Raw genomic sequence first — 20,933 nt, 5'->3', positions numbered from 1 at the left:
ACCTGGTAGAAGATCCAAACAATCTACCACTATGAGCAAGGAGGAGCTTTACAGAGAATTTACCAGTGGGATAGAGCAGTCAAATACACAACAACAGAGTGCACACAGCATACTCCAAAAACATTTCCTAAAGAGCCAAGCCCCGACAGTGTATGACCCCTTTTTAATATAGTAGTACTCGCAGGTGCAGGACACATTACAAGCTATTAAAACATGTAAAAGACAGAAATGTATCCAGAATTACAAAAAGGAAGAATTCTCAAAAGAAATCCAGGAAGAAATGACAGCCAGAGAATTGCTCAAAACAGATATAAAAAATATATCTGAGCAAGAATTTAGAGTAACGGTCATAAGACTAATCTCTGAGCTTGAAAAAAGCATACAAGACAGTAAAGAATCTATTGCTGCAGAGATCAAAGATCTAGGAAATAGTCACGATGAATTAAGAAATTCCATAAATCAGATGCAAAATAAACTAGATGCAGTGACAGCGAGGATGGAAGAAGCAGAGGAAAGAATAGGCGAAATAGAAGATAAAATTGTGGAAAATGATGAAGCTGAAAAAAAGAGGGAAAGGAAATTTCTAGACCATAAGGGGAAAATTAGAGACCTAAGTGATTTAATGAAATGAAATAGTATCCATATCATAGTAGTTCCAGAAGAGGAAGAAGAAGAAGAGAGAGAAAGGGACAGAAGGTTTATTTGAACAAATTTTAGCTGAGAACTTCCATAATCTGGGGAAGGAAACAGGCATCCAAGTCCAAGAGGCACAGAGAACTCCCTTCAAAATCAACAAAAGCAGGTCAATACCATGACATAGCATAGTGAAACTGGCAAAATACAAAGATAAAGAGAGAATTCTGAAAGCAGCTAGGGACAAACAGACCACAACATATAAGGGTAGACACATGAGGGTGGTAGCAGACCTATCCACTGAAACTTGGCAGGCCAGAAGGGAGTGGCAGGAGATATTCAAGGTGCTGAGCAGGAAAAATATGCAGCCAAGAATCCTTTATCCCTCAAGGCTGTCATTCATAATAGGAAAGATAAAGCCTTTCCTAGACAAACAAAAAATAAGGGAATTCATGATCACTAAACCAGCCCTGCAGGAGATCCTGAGGGGGACTCTGTGAGTAGAAAGCGGCAAAGACTACAAAGGACCAGAGACATCACCACAAGCATGAAACTACAGATAGCACAATGACACTAAATCCATATTTTTCAATCATATGCTTTCACTCATATGTGGAATTTGAGAAACTTAACAGAAGATGATGGGAGAAGGAAAGGGGAAAAATGTTTCAAACAGAGAGGGAAGCAAACCATAAGAGACTCTTAAAAACAGAGAACAAACTGAGGGTTGATGGAGGGTGGGGGAGAGGGTAAAGTGGGTGACAGGCATTGAGGAGGGCACTTGTTGGGATGAGCACTGGGTGTCGTATGTAAGTGATGAATCATGAGAGTCTGCTCTGGAAGTGAAGAGCACACTGTATACACTGTATGTTAGCTAACTTGACAATAAATGATATTAAAAAAATCCATATATTTCAGTAATCTCTCAGAATATAAATGGACTAAATGCCCCAATCAAAAGACACAGGTATCAGAATAGATTGAAAAAACCCCAGGATCCATCTAAAAATTGATAAACCTCTAGCTAGATTTCTCAAAAAGAAAAGAGAGAGGACCCAAGTATATAAAATCACAAATGAAGGAGGAGATCACAACCGACACCACATAAATACAATTATTAGAGAATACTATGAAAAATTATATGACAACAAACTGGACAATCTGGGAGACACGGAAAAATTCCTAACACACTACCAAAATTCAAATGGAAGGAAATAGGAAAATTGAACACACCCATAACCAGTGAAGAAATTGAATTGGTTATCAAAATCTCCCAACAAAAGGGAAGGGGAAAAACTAGTTTCAAACAGCGAGGGATGAAAACCATAAGAGACTCTTAAATACAGAGAACAAATGGAGGGTTAATGGGGGGTTGGGGGGAAGGGAAAATGGGTGATGGGCATTGAGAATAGCAGCTATTGGGATGAGCACTGGGTGTTGTATGTAAGTGATGGATCATGGGAGTCTACTCCTGAAGCCAAGAGCACACTGTATATACTGTATGTTAGCAAACTTGACAATAAATTATACTAAAAAAAAAATCTCCCAACAAATAAGACTCCTGGGCCAGATGGCTTCCCAGGGGAATTCTACCAGACATTTAAAGCAGAGTTAATACCTATTCTTCTAAAGCTGTTCCCAAAACTAGAAACAGAAGGAAAGCTTCCAGACTCATTTTATGAAGCTGGCATTATGTTGGTTCCCAAAGCACACAAAGACCCCACCAAAAAGGAAAATTACAGGCCAATATCCCTGATGATGAACTTGGATGCAAAAATTCTCAACAAGATACTAGCAAATTGAATTCAATAGTATATTAAAAGAATTATTCACCATGATCAAATGGGATTTATTCCTAGGATGCAGGGTGATTCAATATTCACAAATCAATCAACGTGATACATCACATTAATAGAAGAAAGGATAAGAACTGTATGATCCTGTCAATAGATGCAGAAAAAACATTTGACGAAATACAGCATTCTTTCTCAATAAAAACCTCAAGAAAGTCATGATAGAAGGAACATACCTTAACATCATAAAAGCCACATATGAAAGGCCCACAGCTAATATCGTCCTCAGTGGGGAATAACTGAGAGCTTTACTCCTTTTCTGGGGGTACCAGAAAATACCCCCAAATAGCCAAAGTAATGTTGGAAAAAAGAAACCAAAAACAAACCAAAGCTGGCAGCATCACATTTCCAGACTTTGGCTTGTATTTCAAAACTGTAATCATGAAGACAATATGGTATTGGCACAAAAACAGACACATAGACCAATGGAATAGAATAGAGAACCCAGAAATGGGCCCACAAATATATGGCCAATTAATCCTCAACAAAACAAGAAAGAGTATCCAATGGAAAAAAGACAGTCTCTTCAGCAAATAGTGCTGGGAGAATTGGACAGCAACATGCAGAAGAATGAAACTGGACCACTTTCTTACACCATACACAAAAATAAATTCAAAAGGGATGAAAGACCTAAATGTGAGACAGGAAACCATCAAAATTCTACAGAAAAAAACAGGCAGCAACGTCTTTGGCCTCAGCCACGACAAGTTCTTACTTGACATGTCTCCAAAGGAAGGGGAATTAAAGCAAAAATGAACTATCAGGACCTCATCAAGACAAAAAACTTCTGCACAGAAAAGGAAACAATCAACAAAACTAAAAGGCAACCGATGGAATGGGAGAAGATATATGCAAATGACATTCAGATTAAGGGCTAGTTTCAAAAATCGATAAAGAATTTACCAAACTCAACACCCCCAAAACAAATAATCCGGTGAAGACATGGGCAGAAGACATGAATAGACACTTTTCCAAAGAAGATATACAGGTGGCAAACAGACACATGAAAAGATGCTCAAAATCACTCATCATCACTGAAATACAAATCAAAACCACACTGAGATACCACTGGTCAGAATGGTTTAAATTAACAACTCAGGGAACAACAGAGTTGGCTAGGCTGTGGAAAATGGAGAATCCTCTTGCACTGTTGGTGGGTATGCAAACTGGTGCAGCCACTCTGGAAAACTGTGGAGGTTCCTCAAAAAGTTAAAATAGAATTACACTGGGCGCCTGTGTGCCTTAGTCATTTAAGCATCTGACTTCGGCTCAGGTCATGATCTTGCAGTTTGTGAGTTTAAGCCCTGCACCGGGCTCTCTGCTGACAGCTTGGAGCCTGGAGCCTGCTTTGGATTCTGTGTCTCCCTTTCTCTCTGCCCCTCCCCTGCTCATGCTGTCTCTCTCTCTCTCTCAAAAATAAACATTTAAAAAATTTTTTAAAAAAGTAGAATTACCCTACAACCCAGCAATTGCTGGGTCTGGATTAGTATTCTATGCGTAACATTTTACTCTTATTCAATTATTCCAATGCTATAGCATTTCTTCACTGATTTTAACTTTAAGCTGTGATAATTTCTACTCACTTGCACCTTGAGTTTTGAATTTTCTCTGCCTGCCCTACCCCAACTTTATTTATTTATTTATTTATTTATTTATTTATTTATTTAACAGCAGCAAACATTTTATTTATTTATTTAATTTGTTTAATTTTTTTTTTCAATATATGAAGTTTATTGTCAAATTGGTTTCCATACAACACCCGGTGCTCATCCCAAAAGGTGCCCTCCTCAATACCCATCACCCACCCTCCCCTCCCTCCCACCCCCCATCAACTGTCAGTTAGTTCTCAGTTTTTAAGAGTCTTTTATGCTTTGGCTATCTTCCACTCTAACCTCTTTTTTTTTTTCCTTCCCCTCCCCCATGGGTTTCTGTTAAGTTTCTCAGGATCCACATAAGAGTGAACACATATGGTATCTGTCTTTCTCTGTATGGCTTATTTCACTTAGCATCACACTCTCCAGTTCCATCCATGTTGCTACAAAGGGCCATATTTCATTCTTTCTCATTGCCACGTAGTATTCCATTGTGTATATAAACCACAATTTCTTAATCCATTCATCAGTTGATGGACATTTAGGCTCTTTCCATAATTTGGCTATTGTTGAGAGTGCTGCTATAAACACTGGGATCCTACCCCGACTTTAGATACCAGTCATAAGCCCAGGTTGTTTCTTGTGCTTCTGACCGAATGGGTATAAAATGGATGTTCCAATGACCATTCCCCCAACACTTGGGTTAAATTAACTTGCTAGAGTGGTTTACAAAACTCAGAGAAGCACTTAATTTAAGAGATTACAGGTTTATTGTAAAAGGATATAACTCAAGAATAGCCAATGGAAGAGATGCATAGGGCAAGGTATGGGCTAAGGGTGAGGAGCTCCCATGTCTTCTCTGAGCTCACCACTCTTCCCAAATCTCCATGTGTTCGCTGACCTGGAAGTTCTCTGAAACCACTCCTTTTGGATTTTTATGTAGGCTTCATTATGTAGGCATGATTGATTAAATCATTGGTCATTAATGATTGAATTCAATATCCAGCCCCTTTCCTGTCCCCAAAGTCGCCTCATTAACATAATAAAAGACACGTTTATTATGTCTTGGAATAATAAAGATATTGACTTAAGTATATTATTATAATATCTTTATTATTCCAAGAGTTTTCCAACTGTTCAAATAAAGATATTATTATTCCAAGAGTTTAGGAGTTCTATGCCAGAAAACAGGAACAAAGACCATATACATATGTTTATTATATGTCATAGTGTCATATTATGTTAGAAAAGAGATATTTGCCAAAGAGGAGAGAAGAGATATCATACCTAGTTGGAAATTTACTGTAGAGTTGACATACACTGTTGAAATAATTAATATTAAAAATGAGAAGATCATAGAAGAACTAACCATTCTGAGATTATAGTAAGTGACTATCTGAGCAAACAGATAAAAGTGATTAATATGCCTCTAACTCAAAACATAAGATTCATACTAGGTAGGATGTAAGAGGAGTGCTATAACTGTCAAGACACATATTGGAAGTCTTCTTTGGCTAAATGAAGAACATGAAGAATGTGTGACATGCTTTGCTGAGTGTTTGACAGTTTTGTATCCTAATAGGTATGAGAATTGACCTGGTTAATGAAGTGGTTATAACAAGAACAGTATGACAAAGTGACCCTTTCATTTTAGTGTCTTTTGGTGCCCAGATCTCTGGGTTCATAAAGTAAATACTAGCTACAAGAGGAATGGAATGTTTGAAGACATGTTAAATAAAGTAATGTACATAAAACACCTAGGATAGGGTTATGGATAGATATTAAATTATTTCCTAGAGTTCCAATAGATAGCAGTATATATGGAAGTGTCAACGTTTCTAGGTCCTTGACTTTTATGAAAGTCAAAGTATTTTGTGTTAAACAAAACTAAATGCTTTCCTACTTTGTTAAATATAAGACATTTTGCTTAATTTACAATTTAGTTGATTACTAATAAGGATGAACATCTCTGTACAGGTTTATTGGCTCCTTCTTTCTTTCCTTCAATGTTTTTCATGGATTTTATATAGTTTTCCAGCTGAATTGTGAAAACATTTTGTATATAAAGCTATGAAATATTTATGAAGATATTAATTTTCAAATGTGTGACATTTTGTCATTTTCTTGAAAATTTTGTTTATACAGCATTTCCTAATATACAGAGGTTCTGATTTTTAAGTATACAGTTCGCTTTCTCTATGATTTCTACCTTTGGTGCCATGCTTAGGAATACCTGGCTCCCCCTCATTTTTTGGTGAATATTCATCTACTGAAGTATGATGCTTGTGGGTGTTATAGAAAGCAGAATTTCTCAACTATCTTTTTGCTTTTAACATTTTTGTCAAGGAAAGCAAATCTTGGACTAGAAATACAAACTGTACACTAGAGAGAGAAAACAGATTTTCAGGAAGAGTGAAGAAATTGGTTAAGTAAATTCTTGTTCTTTTGCCTTGATGAATCAGGCCTTGGTATTCTGTGACAACCAGCAAAAGAAACTAGAAAACCCCAATAATTCTGGTTTTCTCTGAGTAGTTTTGGAAGAACTAGAGCAGATAGGATGGCAATGAGCAAACATGGTTTTGATTTTCAAAAAGAGGAAGAGGGAGATTTTGCAGATATTAGACTGAAGAGTTTAGTTCAGGAAAATTTTTAGGATGTGTTATTAAAAGGATGCTTCCTGTGATCACTAGGAACCAGTGTGGCTTCACTAAAAACAGCTTATTTCTGCAATACATTAATGATTTCTTTTATTAAAAATTAGAATAAGGAAATGACATGTTTTTCACAACATTCTTATAGACATGATGGAGAAATGTGAGTTGGATGTTCAATTAGATAAATGTGTTATTGATGGACTATCCCCAAAGTAATTATTAATGGATTAATTTGAGCCTGAGGGAAATAGTGACAAAATTCTTTTACTGGTTTTAAACTGTTCAAATTATATCAGTGACCTTAGAATAGGTATTTGATACTTATTGTATAATTATTATTGTTGTTGTTAATTATTATTTTTCATTTAAGACAAGGAATACTTTATTCAAATCCATCAGAGAAATGGGCAGTTTGAGTCTAACAAAGTGTTGTATTTTGAAGCATAGGTCAGTAATTGTATATGAGAGTATACACAGCTACATACAAATTAACTGATCAGAGCACAGATTTTCAATGTTCAAAACAGAATAAACTTCCCTGTAAAAGCAGCACCTTTGTGACATTTTAAACTTTAATATTCTTCTCTTCTCTGCCCTATCTTTCAATAGAATCCATACTAACTTCCTCATAATCCTTCTCAAGGGCAGCCATATTCTCATGGGCCTGAGAAAAACTTTCCATCCCCCATGCCCTCACCTAAATACCAGTGAAGAAAGGCATGTTTGGCATACATCAAGTCAAACTTGTGGTCAGGTGAGCCCAGGTCTGAGCAATGGCTGTGGTGTTGCTCAGCATGTACACAGCTCACTGTATTTTGGCTGGGTCCCCACCAGATATCACAGTGGGAGGCTGGTTTTTAATAACAACTTTGAAGCAGTGGGGCACCAGTCCACAGACTAGATGATATACTTGGTCTTAATGGTGGCAATGGCAGCATTGACATCTTTGGGAACCACTTGCCACTATACAACAGGCAACAAGCCATGTGTTTACCATGGCAAGGGTCACATTTTACAATCTGGTTGGCTGGCTCAAAGCATGCATTCGTCATCTCTGCTACAGAAAGTTGTTCATGGTAGGCTTTCTCAGCAGAGATGACAAGGGCGTATGTAGCCAGAGGGAAGTGGATGTGGGGATACAGCACTGGGTTGGTCTGGAGTTCTGTCAGTTCAACATTCAGAGCTCCATCAAATCTGAGAGAAGCAGTGATGGAGGACACAATTTGGCCTCTCAACCAACTAAGGTTAGTGTAGATTCAATATCGAGGTTTCTATAACAGGTGTCATAGATGGCCTCATTGTCTACGATTAAGGCACAATCAGAGTGCTCCAGGGTGGTGTGGGTAGTGAGGATGGAGTTACAGGGCTCAATTACAGCTGTGGAAACATGGGAGGCTGGGTAAATGGAGAACTCCAGCTTGGACTTCTTGCCATAATCAACAGAGAGATGTTCTATCAGCAGAGAGGTAAATCTCCCAAGCTCCTCCTCCAAAGCTGTGGAAACCCAAGAAACCCTGGATACCTTTCTCCTGGTCAGCCAATGTTCTAGTGCCCTTGGGCATAATTACTGGCAGCATCTTCCTTGCCTGTGATGAGCTGCTCAGGGTGGAAAAGCTGGCAATGGGTACCATTGCAAAGTCATTCATCAAAGATTGTGGGTTCCAGGTCTACAAACACTGCCCTGGGCACATGGTTGCCAGTACCCTTCTCACTGGAGAAGGTGTTGAAGGAGTCATCTCCTTCCCCAGTGGTCTTGTCACTTGGCATCTGGCCATTAGGCTGAATGCTGTGTCCTAGGCAATAGACTCCTAACAGGCATTGCCAATCTGGACACCACCTCGGCCAACATGGATGGATATGCATTCATGCATTGTTGCTGCTTTGCGGCTGCTGAGCAGATGGCAGAGAGGAAGAGATGAGGTTGTTGCTTCTTACAGTGTGGCTTTTAGGTGGTTTATATAAGAGAAACTGCTTAAATTAGTGTTAGATAAATAGGGGGAATATATTGTGTGAAAGAATTAATATAAAAATATAGGCAAGGTCTACTAAGATAAAGTTTGATGAAAATAAATCTACATTCTTTTTTTTTTTACTAAATAATTTGTGTCATTGTTAGATTGAGGAAATATGACTAAGAAGCTCATCTAACAATTATTTAGAAGATGTCAGTAACTTCAGGGGTTACTGACTGGCTGGCTCAGTCAGTAGAGGATGTGACTCTTGATCTCAGGGTTGTGAGTTTGAGACCCACGTTGGGTGTAGAGATTACTTAAATATAAAATCTTTAAAAAAGTCAGTAACTTCAGTAAATCAATATGTGGTGGCCAAGAAAACCAACTCTATTCGTTGTTGCATCAGGAAGAATGAGGGAAACAGTAGCCATTACTATGTAATATTGGCCAAATTGCACATGATGTGTTGTGGTGCCAACGATTAAACACAAATAGAGAAAGACTGATGCACGGTGAGAGATGTATTACCAGCATGGGAGAACTGGAAACCATACATCAGGATGATGACTGAAAGAACATGAGAAGGAAAGACTTACAGGAAACATGAGCGTTGCCCTCAAACATTTGAAGAGCTCTCATATGGTGAATGTAGATTTAGGTTCAATAGTGGACCTAATAAGGTGATAGGTTTCAACTCAACACAATGAAGAATCTACAGAGTTCTTCTAAGTGGGAGAAGCAAGTTTTAAAGAATGGGCTAGACAATTACTCAGCTAGTGATACTACAGAAGAATGAATAGTTTGCCCAGTTGACCCTTAAAAATCAAGATTACAACTGAATCAACTTTTCATTTTTTCCAACACACAAAAGTGTTGAGAGGCATTCCTTAAGCCTTCTGGCTTCATCTAATAAGAGGGAAGGCTGCATTTACAGCACATGTGACTGGTGACCTTGGGCAAGGGACTCTAAGTAAACTATCCAGAACAGGTCCCTGGAACCAGCTCATGTTGTCCAGATCTCTGGGTCACGAGATAAACTTAGCTTTTTGTGGCTGACTCTGTCTGTAACCACATTCATTTGAAAACATGACCAATAGAGGCCAATTAAGTTTTGCAAGCATGATACGTATAACAAGTGTGGCAGATTTGGAAAAATAGCTTGAATTAACAAGCTTATATTATGAAATGCTTGGCATAACTTCAGCCTGAAAAACCTTAATTTCTGTTTATAGTTTTAGTTACTGCAGCTTTAGTATTTATGCTATTCAATCATTTCAATTACTTTAGTTTCCTGAACAAAAACACATCCACTTTGGTGCCATTAAAAATTAAATTCATAATGACCGAGGAAGATCATTGCTTGTTATATTAGCCTCCTGAGAGCAGTGTATTGGGAAAGGCTGGGTGGGATATGCCTCATCTCTCATGGTTGTTCCCTATAAAAAGGACACCACTATTTATGGGGGTGGAGGTCCGGATACAAAATGACAGCATCACTGTGAATGGGAGAAATAAACAAAAGCTAGAAGTACATTCCCTTCCTGTTTTTGTGCGGGGAGGAATGGATAGGAGTCATTACAGTTTGAGGGTTAAGGATGATATGTGAGGACTGAATGAAGTAATGTATATAGCACAAGACTTAACAAATGTTTGATACACAGTAAGCATTCAGTAAAAGATAGTATTATTAGGATTGTCATCGTCACTATGTAACCAGATGGTGTAATGTCATAGCCCCTTAGGATTATTTAGCTGTTTGGTGAGGAGGAGGGACCCTTATTCAAAGAGCACAGGATGGCTGGATTAGGGCTCAAACCTGATCAATTTTCTAAGAAGTGGGAGACAATTCTATCAGGCTTCTCTAGTCCCCATCTGTCCTACTAGTATAATCCTTGCACACCCTACCGTTTAGGAGCTCATGGACTGGTTTGGAGTTATGCTGATGCAAGCCAAGAAATGTCTCAGACCTGTAGAAGCTGGAAGAGGCAAGGATCATCCCATGGAGCCTTGAGAGGGAACATGGCCCTGTTGACACTTTGATTTCAGATTTATAGCCTCCAGAATTGTGATCTAATAAATTTCTATTTGTGTTAAGCCTCCCAGTTTATGACACTTGTTACAGCAGCCCTAGAAACAGGAGGGAATACAAAAGGTCCAGAGAAGGAAGAGAGAGAAATAGGATTTCATAACTAATGAAAATATGAGTAGTAGGGCCGAAGGTGTTATTTATTTATTTATTTATTTATTTATTTATTTATTTATTATTGTTTTTTAAGCCAAAAACTACTGCTTGTGGATGATGGAAGCTTTAATATTTAGGTAGAATAATAAAATTAATGTGACTCATGGCATTTGAATTTTGGATTCTTCTGCATTAGAACAATGATCCAGTGAGACTAATAACAAGACTTCATGTGCTTCGGAGTGGGACTTTATGATTATAAGAAATGGATACCCACAAAATTTATTTAATTGCTGCCAACACAAAGGCGATGACAAAGCCAAATTCAAATCCCTTGCACAAAATTTGGTGGTAGTTAGAACTTGGCAGTGGAGGGGCGCCTGGATGGCGCAGTCGGTTAAGCGTCCGACTTCAGCCAGGTCACGATCTCGCGGTCCGTGAGTTCGAGCCCCGCGTCAGGCTCTGGGCTGATGGCTCGGAGCCTGGAGCCTGCTTCTGATTCTGTGTCTCCCTCTCTCTCTGCCCCTCCCCCGTTCATGCTCTGTCTCTCTCTGTCCCAAAAATAAATAAAAAACGTTGAAAAAAAAATTTAAAAAGAACTTGGCAGTGGAAAGGAAAAACTTTAGATGGTGTCTGTTGATTGGGTCTTGACTAGGCAACATTTTCAAAGAAGATACATTTTGATAAATGCTCAAAGGCCACTCACTCAGATGCAGATCAGAACTAGGCCAGAGCTTGATGTTGACACTCAGTTGTCTTATTTCCCAGAAAGTATTTTAATGATGGCTATTGGTATGTGGAAAGGTATGCATGCCTATGAATGAAGAGGGAGGCACACTCATGAGAATGATCACCTGTTGTGGTTGATTGGAAAAGAGGCATCACCAATGGTGATGGTGTGGTTGGGTTGAAATCCAATCACTGATGTTTTGCTCCATCTTGCAAATTCTAGTTAATGGCCTAGAATCAGACCTGGAAAAATCCTGAGAATACATGTAGTTGAATGTCTTAATTTGACAAATTAGGACACTGGATCCAAGGAGATGATTTTACCAAATTTATATTCTCACAGTGCCATGTGTAGAAGCTGGGTCTTTTAGCTTTGAGTGCAAGTTTTATCCATAATATAGTGCCCCTTTTTGCATGATTACAAAGTCTTTATATTTTGTTAGTTAACCACATTATCATGTTGAATGGAGGCAAATGTGAAATTGTGTCATTATATTCTTTTCTATTTTGAAAGTTTTATTATATGTAAAATTTATTATTGATTAATTATTAATTATGATGGAAATTGAAGGTGTGAGAATTAGTTCCAGTTGTACCACTACCTATTTCTGTGATCTTATATATATTACTTATCTTCTCTTGATTCAAATTATCCTTACATATTTGAATAAAATTATGAAAATTTGTTTTAATCATAAATTATTGTAAACAAAGTTGCATATAAGATTGCTAAGTATGATAGTGTTTGGTATCTATTAAGTGATCAAAATATATTGATGAATCTGAAAGTTGGGGTCAAATTTATTTATTTTACTTTATTTTTATAAATGGTAAGTTTCATAGTATCTATTGAGCTGATCTGCAGACTTTCCTTAACAATAATAAGGAAACACAATAACATTTATTGAGGGCTTGGTGTGGGGTGGGTACTATGTAATACTTAACATGTGATGCCTCATTTAACACATCATCTGATGTATAGATATGGTAAAGACCTATGTTCTAAGAATGATGTAACTGAGGCTTAGAGAAGTTTAGAAAAGCCCAACATCTTAGAAATTGTAAGTGATGGATCCAGAATTTGAACCCATGCTATTCCCCGAGAGTTCTTGGTAACCACTCTACCATTTTGCCTTCTCGTGGATGAAAACAAATTGTGTGAGTTATACACTAAAGAGACCTTTTTATAGTTAGCATCATAATGGCTTTTAAATTAAATTGTTTACTACTGAGAAGTGACTCTTAGGAATAAGGTGATATGGTTGTTAAGTCATTTGAATTCTTAATCCACTTTCTAATAAAGTTATTTTCAAAGATTCTTCTCCTAGGTACACACACACACGCACACACCCATGCACACACATAGACACATCCAATCAAAACAAACTGTAGAACATTTTCCTAGGCTCATTATCCTATATTCCCTTATTGTAAAATAAAACAACAGCTACACTAAAATGTGTTTTTATATGCAAAGACATAAGGAAAAATGGTTGTTGTGCCTTTCCACTCATCTTAATGATTGCTATTGCCAATAAAATCGAATGATTAGAAACTGGAATTTATGAAAGTCAGGAGAAATGTTTTGTTTGAAAAATAGCTTTTTGGGGGGCAGTCTTTAAATAGGCATGGTCTTGGTGTGTGTGTATGTGTGCTAAAGCTTTGAGGGCTTGGGCAAGTTGTTTTTGGAGTGCCTCACAATATTTCTGAAGTGACCCTTTGAACAGTGAAACCTGCCCATCTCACTTTATAGTTTTGAACTGAAATCTGACTGCAAGTAAAATCACTGCATTTTTGCTACGATGAACAGCTCTATGTTTTTTTCATCAAAAAGCCACCTAATTTATCAGAGGAACTTTCCTCTTTTACATAAATTCCTTGCACACTTTTTTTTGACACTAGAATTTATCCATTTATTTTATATTTTTTTCCTTCAATCTATGCTTTCATCATTAGATTTCATGAAAGAAATAGTACTTTTCTTTCTGCCATGTGGTTAGAATTATTTGGATATATTTTTAATATTCAGAACAACAGAGTAGGAATTCGGGAGAACTGACAATCTGGAAATGACTGAATAGATACTTAAGTGCAAGCATACTATGTGGTTCACTTAGATGCCTTTAAAAGACTATTCAATTCTGACTATATTGCTTCTCATTTCTTTTTTTTTCAATTACCCTGAAGATAACCTTTATGCCATATACTACTAATTTTCTACTAAATGTCAAGAACTTAACTTGATAAAATTATTTGTATCATTAAAATAAAGTTATTTACTCATTGTTCACATAACTTTAAAAAGTTTTATTATTGGGGTGCCTGGGCAGCTCAGTTGGTTGTGTCCAACTTCAGTTCAGGTCATAATCTCACAGTTCATGGGTTTGAGCCCCAGGTCAGACTCTGTGCTGACAGCTCAGAGCCTGGAACCTGCTCAGATTCTGTGTTTCCCTCTCTCTCTGCCCCTCCCCAGCTCACACTCTGTCTCCCTCAAAAATAAACATTAAAAAAATTAAAAAGTTTTATAATTAACACATAGGCTTGATAATATAGAGACCTATCAAAGGTTTTAAAATGATATCCTAAAAGTCGTGATAAGTTTTACATTTTCATAGTCATATATCAAGATCATTCTATATATTAAATATGCACCCAAACTTAAGCAAGCCTTAGACAACAATATGTGTGATAGATAGATATTGGCTGATTATAGTGAGCTTGAACTTGATATCAATTCAGAAAGTTTTTAGGGGAAACAAACAATAAACAAAAAATGATATTAGATAGCAGTGAATTGGGAGCATGAAACCAGAGGATTGAATGGAGAGTGCCTGGTGTTGTGTGGGGATACTTTTGATTGGAAGGAATTTGGATTGCCGGATAAAATACAGTACTCCCAGTTAAAGCTGCATTTCAGATAAAAAATGAATTTTTTAAAAAATGTATTTCCCCAATATTGCACAGCATATACTTATACTAAAAATTATTTATTGTTTATCTGAAATTCAACTTTACCCAGGATGCCTGCATTTTTGGTAAATCAGGCAACTCTACAGGGATGGCTTCTCTGAGGAGGTGGTGTTTGAGATGAAAACTGGATAATAAGAAGGAGCCACATGTCGAAAGTGAGTGAAGAAAGCATTTACAGGGAGAGAGAACTGGTGGGCAAAATCTGGAATATAGAAAGAGCTTGATGTGTTCAAGGCAAACAAAATGAACTGTGGTTGGGTAACTGGCAAAGAGGAATGTGGCATGAAATAAAGTTGGATAAGTAGGTGGGAGCTAGGTTAAGTAGAACTTCCTAAGCCAGGGAAGGTTTGGATTTTATTCTACATGCTATGTAATTAGCCGTTTGAGGATGTGAATGGGTTTTGTACATGTAAGAGGATTGGGGGTGATATATGTGGCATACTCTGATTTATAGTATAAAAATGTACTCTAGAGAATGGATTGGAGGGCACCAAGTAGGGAGGCAGAAAGGGTAGTTAGGAGGTTATCACAATGATCCAGGCAGGAAAGGATGGTGATTGGGGCTTGAATGCTGACAGTGGAGATGGAGAGAAATGAGCTGACTCTGTTCATTTGTTGTTCATATATTGTAAGTAGAGCCAACAGAAGTTGCCAATGGACTTGTTGCGAGTAAGGAAAAGAAAGAACCCCATCACTACTTTTATTTTTTTCATTTTTAATTTTTTAAATATCTAAAAGTAAATTTAATAAGAGTCCTAGATAATGTGCTGTGGTACATCAGAGAATAAGTAACTACTGATAGCTGGTAGGATCAAGATAATTTTAGTAGAGGGGGCAGTATTTGAGCTCAGTCTTAATTATAATAATTAAATCTGTGAAAATAGAACATTGTACACTTAATCTGGAAACCAAGTGATGCACACATACACATGAAAATATCTGTGAACCATCACTACTTTTAGATGAAAGTCCTTGGCTCAGTGTCTGGCACTGATAAGCATTAAATAGATGTCAGCATCATTAGACTCACTATATATGGGAAATTAAATTTATTTATAATAAAATCGAAAATAGGGATGCCACGGACTTATTAAGATTTTTGGGGGCAATTTTAGTTTAACAGAAAAACTTAAATTATTAATGTAATTCACTCTGTAGCATCAAATCTCTAAAGCTTTAAGGCAAATTTATAAAGTAATATATTTTAAGGTTAAAAATGCTGATTATTCACACTATCTTTCTGAGCAGTGATTCTCAATCATGAAGCTATAATATCAGACTCTGGTGAGATGTGTGTATAGCTTAAAAAGTTACATTCAGTACATAGAAGTACATAAGTTTGCATTAGAAAATAAAAATGAAACCTGTTTCAATAACACAAATTATAAACAAGTAAAATTTAACAGAATCTTGGCTGGTGTGGATATAGAAAGGTCATAGTGATTCTCAATTGCGGCACACTCTCAGGGACAATATCACAACTTATAGAGGTAGAGACAAAAATGGTTAGTCATCTCTGCTCTGAGGGGAGCTCAAGGCATTCCTTCCCTGCCCTCAAGAAGGAGAAGCTCTGGCCTGGTCAAGGACAAAATAGTCATGAAGCTCATGTAAGTATTCTTTACTTACATGAGAGAACAAAAGTTCTCTCTTTTTCTTGATTCATTCTTCCTCTCTCTCTCTCTTTTTGGACTATTCGTTTTTCTCAGGTTTTTATTTATTTATTTTTATTCTCAAATTGGTTAACATGCTGTGTATTCTTGGCTTCAGGAGTTGAATCCACTGATTCATCACTTACATATAACACCAAGTGCTCACTCCAACAAGTGCCTTCCTTAATGCCCTTCTTAATTTTACCCCCCTGCCCACCGCTTCCCCACTCCCATCAACCCTCAGTTTGTTCTCTGTATTTAAGAGTCTCTTATGATTTGCCTCCCTCTCTGTTTAAATCTTATTTTTCCTTCCTTTTGCCTATGATCATTTGTTAAGTTTCTCAAATTCCACATATGAATGAAATCATGTGATATCTGTCTTTCTCTGACTAATTTCACTTAGCATAATATCTTCCAGTTCTATCCATGTTGCAAATGGCAAGATTTCATTCTTTTTCATCGCCGAGTAGTATTCCATTGTGTATGCATGTGTGTGTGTGTGTGTGTGTGTGTGTGTGTGTGTGTATCACATCTTCTTTTTTTTAAGTTTATTTATTTATTTTTGGAGAGAGAGAGAGAGAGAATGAAAGCAGGGGAGGGGCAGAGTGAGGAAGAGGGAGAGAATCCCAAGCAGGCTCCATGCTATCAGCACAGAGCCTTATGTAGGCTCGAATTCACAAACCATGAGATCATGACCTGAGCTGAAGTTGAGAGTCATATGCTTAACCAACTGAACCACCCAGGTGCCCATATTTACATCTTCTTAATCCATTTGTCAGCTGATGGACATTTTGGGCTCTTTCCATAACTTGGCTATTGTTGATAGCACTGCTATAAACAATGGGGTGCATGTACCCCTTTGAATCAGCTTTCCTGTATCCTTTGGATAAATTCCTAGTAGTTCAGTTGCTGGGTCATAGGGTAGTTTTATTTTTAATTTTTTGAGGAACCTCCACAGTTTTCCAGAGTGGCTGCACCAGTTTGCATTCCCACCAACTCCTGTTATTTCCTGAGTTGTTAAATTAAACTGCTCTGACCAATGTGAGGTGGTATCTTATTGTGGTTTTGATTTGTATTTCCCTGATGATGAGTGATGTTGAGCATCTTTTCATGTGTTTGTTTGCCATCTGGATGTCTTCTTTGGAAAAGAAGTGTCTTCTGCCCATTTCTTCACTGGATTATTTGTTTTTCAGGTGTTGAGTTTGGTATAGATTTTTGATACGAGCCCTTTATCTGAATGTCATTTTCAAGTATCTTCTCCCATTCCATTGGTTGCCTTTTAGTTTTGTTGACTGTTTCCTTTTCTGTGCAGAAGCTTTTGTCTTAATGAGGTCCCAATAGTTCATTTTTGCTTTTATTTCTCTTGCCTTTGGAGACATGTCAAGTAAGAACTTGCTATGGCTGAGGCCAAAGAGGTTGCTGCCGGTTTTCTTCTGTAGGATTTTGATGGTTTCCTGTCTCACATTTAGGTCTTTCATCCCTTTTGAATTTATTTTTGTGTATGGTGTAAGAAAGTGGTCCAGTTTCATTCTTCTGCATGTTGCTGTCCAATTCTCCCAGCACTATTTGCTGAAGAGACTGTCTTTTTTCCACTGGATACTCTTTCCTGTTTTGTTGAAGATTAGTTGGCCATATATTTGTGGGCACATTTCTGGGTTCTCTATTCTTTTCTACTGATCTGTGTGTCTGTTTTTGTGCTAATGCCATACTGTCTTGATGATTACAGCTTTGTATTACAGGTTAAAATCTGAGATTATGATGCCTCCAGCTTTGGTTTTCTTTTTCAACACTACCTTGGTTATTTGGGGTCTTTATTGGTTCCATACAAATTTGAGGATGTTTGTTCTAGCTCTATGATGAATGCTGGTGTTATTTTGATAGGGATTGCATTGAAAATGTAGGTTGCATTGGATAGTATCAACATTTTAACAATATTTGTTCTTCCAATCCATGAGCATGGAATATTTTTTCCATTTGTTTGTGTCTTCTTCAATTTCTTTCATAAGCTTTCTACAGATTTCAGTGTGCAGGTCTTTCACCTCTTTGGTTAGGTTTATTCCTAGGTATTTTATGGCTTTTGATGCAATTGTAAATGGGATAGATGCCCTGATATCTCTTGGTGCTTCATTATTCGTGTATAAAAATGCAACCGACTTCTGTACATTGATTTTATATGCTGTGACTTTGCTGAATTCATGTATAGCTCTAGAAGTTTTTTGGTGCAGTCTTTCAGGTTTTCCAAGTAGAGTATCACATCATCTGCAAAGAGTGAGTTTGACTTCTTTTTTGTTGATTTGAATGCACCGTGTTTGCATCATTGTATTCTGGGCTTGTTTGTAACGTTGGCCTTCTATAGACTTTTGGCCCAAGTAGTGTTTTAAGTTAATTCTTTGAAGTTTGCTAATCTGCTACAAATAACAAAGATAGAGAAAATATATTTACAGTATTAAAAAACTCATGCCTTAAAGCACACGGAAATGAAAATTAAATAATAAGAAATGAAAATTCAGTCTTCTAAAAAGAAGGGGAATCTCCCTTTTAGAAATATAATTTTCTTCCACTGAAAAATGCTCTAAAATTTTACTGTTCCCACACTTTGGGTCAATGAACATTATTACCTATGAAAGGTGAAGAAGTCTAAACAGAAGCCAAGAACTCATTAAATGCAGATCCCCTGTATAAATTTTCTACCTGTCAGGTTCATCCTCTGGCTCCGGTAGAAATGAAGAGGTCCTAATTTTTAAAAATTAAATATTACCCAAAATAAATATTGTACTTTGGTCACAGTCATACAACTGAATATCAAAGTACAACCCAAAGGCATTAAGTTTCAAACTGATAATTAATTAAGAATTCAAAGTGGGCCATGCACAAATGTCTAGGTAGTTGGTCATAGAAATTTCTTTGACTACCTATGTAGAATTGAAATAAAGTCAATTTAAACACCCTCTAATAGAATGCCTCTGTCAGTAAGACTTTTCTAAAGACTACAGCTACAAATAGCGATCAGGCATCCTGGGAACAGATTGACTAGTACATGTGAGCTTCTCTTTCCTTGCTTAGTTTAGTCATTGTTTCTAACGTTTTGAGGTCTCAAAGAACCATGTGAGTCAATGAACCACATGTAACCAAGGACAGAAGGTTCTGATTGAAGGCTAGTGTTTTTTTTTTTTTTTTTTTGGTCTTTCACAATATTAAAACAAAAGATCTAAGGACAGAACCTTAATGATGAGAGAGAGAATTTCTTTGCTTCATCAAGATACTAAAATGTCCTTCCTCTTTCAGCTTTTATCTGCTTTCAGAAATGCTTTGTTAACATGAAATGTACTTACTCTGCTAAAGGGCCTTTCTAGTTATTTATTGCTGTGTTATAAACCATACCAAAAGCTAGTGGCTTAAAACAACACTCTTCATTTTGCTGACAAATTTGCAATTTGGGCAGGGCTTGGTAGGGATGATGTTGTGTGTGTGTGTGTGTGTGTGTGTGTGTGTGTGTGTGTTTTCTTTCTTCCACATGATGTCAACAGGAGCAGTTTGACTGTAGCTAGTGGATTCACTTCCAGGACTGCTCATTTCATGGCTAACAAGCTAGTGTTGATTGTTAGCTAGTAGCTTCGATGGGAAACAAGTCTGTGGGCCTGGTTTCCTTTTCACTTGGGCCTTTTCCTTGGGATGATTGGGTTTTCTCAAAGCATGGTATCTGTGTTCCATGAACAAGAATTCCAAGAGACAGGAAATAGAACTGCTGGTCTATTAAAGTCTGAGCCCAGAAATGATCATAGATTTACTTCCACAATCTATTGATCAGAGTTGATACAGAGCCTACCCAAATTCAAGGGAACATAGACCCCCACCTCTCTATTGGAGGAGTGTCAAAGTTTTGTGGACATCTTTTTCTTTCATTAATTCCAAACCAACTCCTATTTCTGTCATTAAGACAGAAGCACTCTATGAGAGTCTTGGGACCAAATGCAGCAGAAGAGGAGAGTCATACTAAGGAATAAATGAGCAGGAAGAATAAATCCAGTTACAGTAGACTTATGTATCCATAAATGAATTTTGCTGCAGTTTGACTAACACTACTCTCCCCAAAGAATGCTACTCTTTTGCTATTGTAGAGATATAGGGACAGAGGTAAGGGGTAGGAAAGATTCCCCTCAGGTCAACTCACCATTCTAGAAGTAATTACCCTTGTCTTTCTTCTTATGCTTTCCTCTTTGGCTAACTCCAGATTCTAATTTTGTTCTTTCCTATTTATTGCTTTGTGCTCATTTCTTAAACTCTAATGATTATTTTTTCCCCTATATTAATTTAATCCATACAACCAACTCTATTTTCCCCCCATTTATCTTTCCTCATATCTACTGCTGTAACTTAAATAAATTAAAAATATGGTGAGAATTGTTGGCTACTTAATTTGACTCTCAAAGAACATATTGAGAAGATAAATGCTTGATTTAAAATACTTTATTATAGGAAAACAAAAACAAAAACAAATGGGAATAACTTGGCATTTTGAGCCAAAAAGCATTTCCTTTGGAATCATTTATTTTATGAGGCAACCTAATTCTATTGTATACCTAGATACATTAAATGTACTTTCAGCTATTTGCATCTTGGAGATCCTTGTCAGTTTTATGTTTATTAAGACCTTAAGGAGTCTTGGTATATTACATCACAGCTCTTGCCCTCAGGGGGATCTTAAATTAGTTTAAACAT

General features: G+C 37.0%; 1 protein-coding gene and 1 pseudogene across 2 annotated transcripts in view; one reads left to right on the top strand and one right to left on the bottom strand.

Annotated features, from left to right (window-relative positions):
* The window catches only part of GIPC2 (GIPC PDZ domain containing family member 2), a 453,978-nt gene that overhangs the window by 307,272 nt on the left and 125,773 nt on the right, over nt 1-20,933 (top strand). The gene's annotated exons all lie outside the window — the stretch shown is intronic.
* Nucleotides 7,545-8,630, bottom strand: LOC131504515 (tubulin alpha-1A chain-like; annotated as a pseudogene).

Source organism: Neofelis nebulosa, chromosome 2, assembly GCF_028018385.1.
Source record: "Neofelis nebulosa isolate mNeoNeb1 chromosome 2, mNeoNeb1.pri, whole genome shotgun sequence".
NCBI classification, from domain to species: domain Eukaryota; kingdom Metazoa; phylum Chordata; class Mammalia; order Carnivora; family Felidae; genus Neofelis; species Neofelis nebulosa.
The sequence above is the reverse complement of the archived record's forward strand: the minus strand, read 5'-3'. Positions and strand labels throughout refer to the sequence as shown.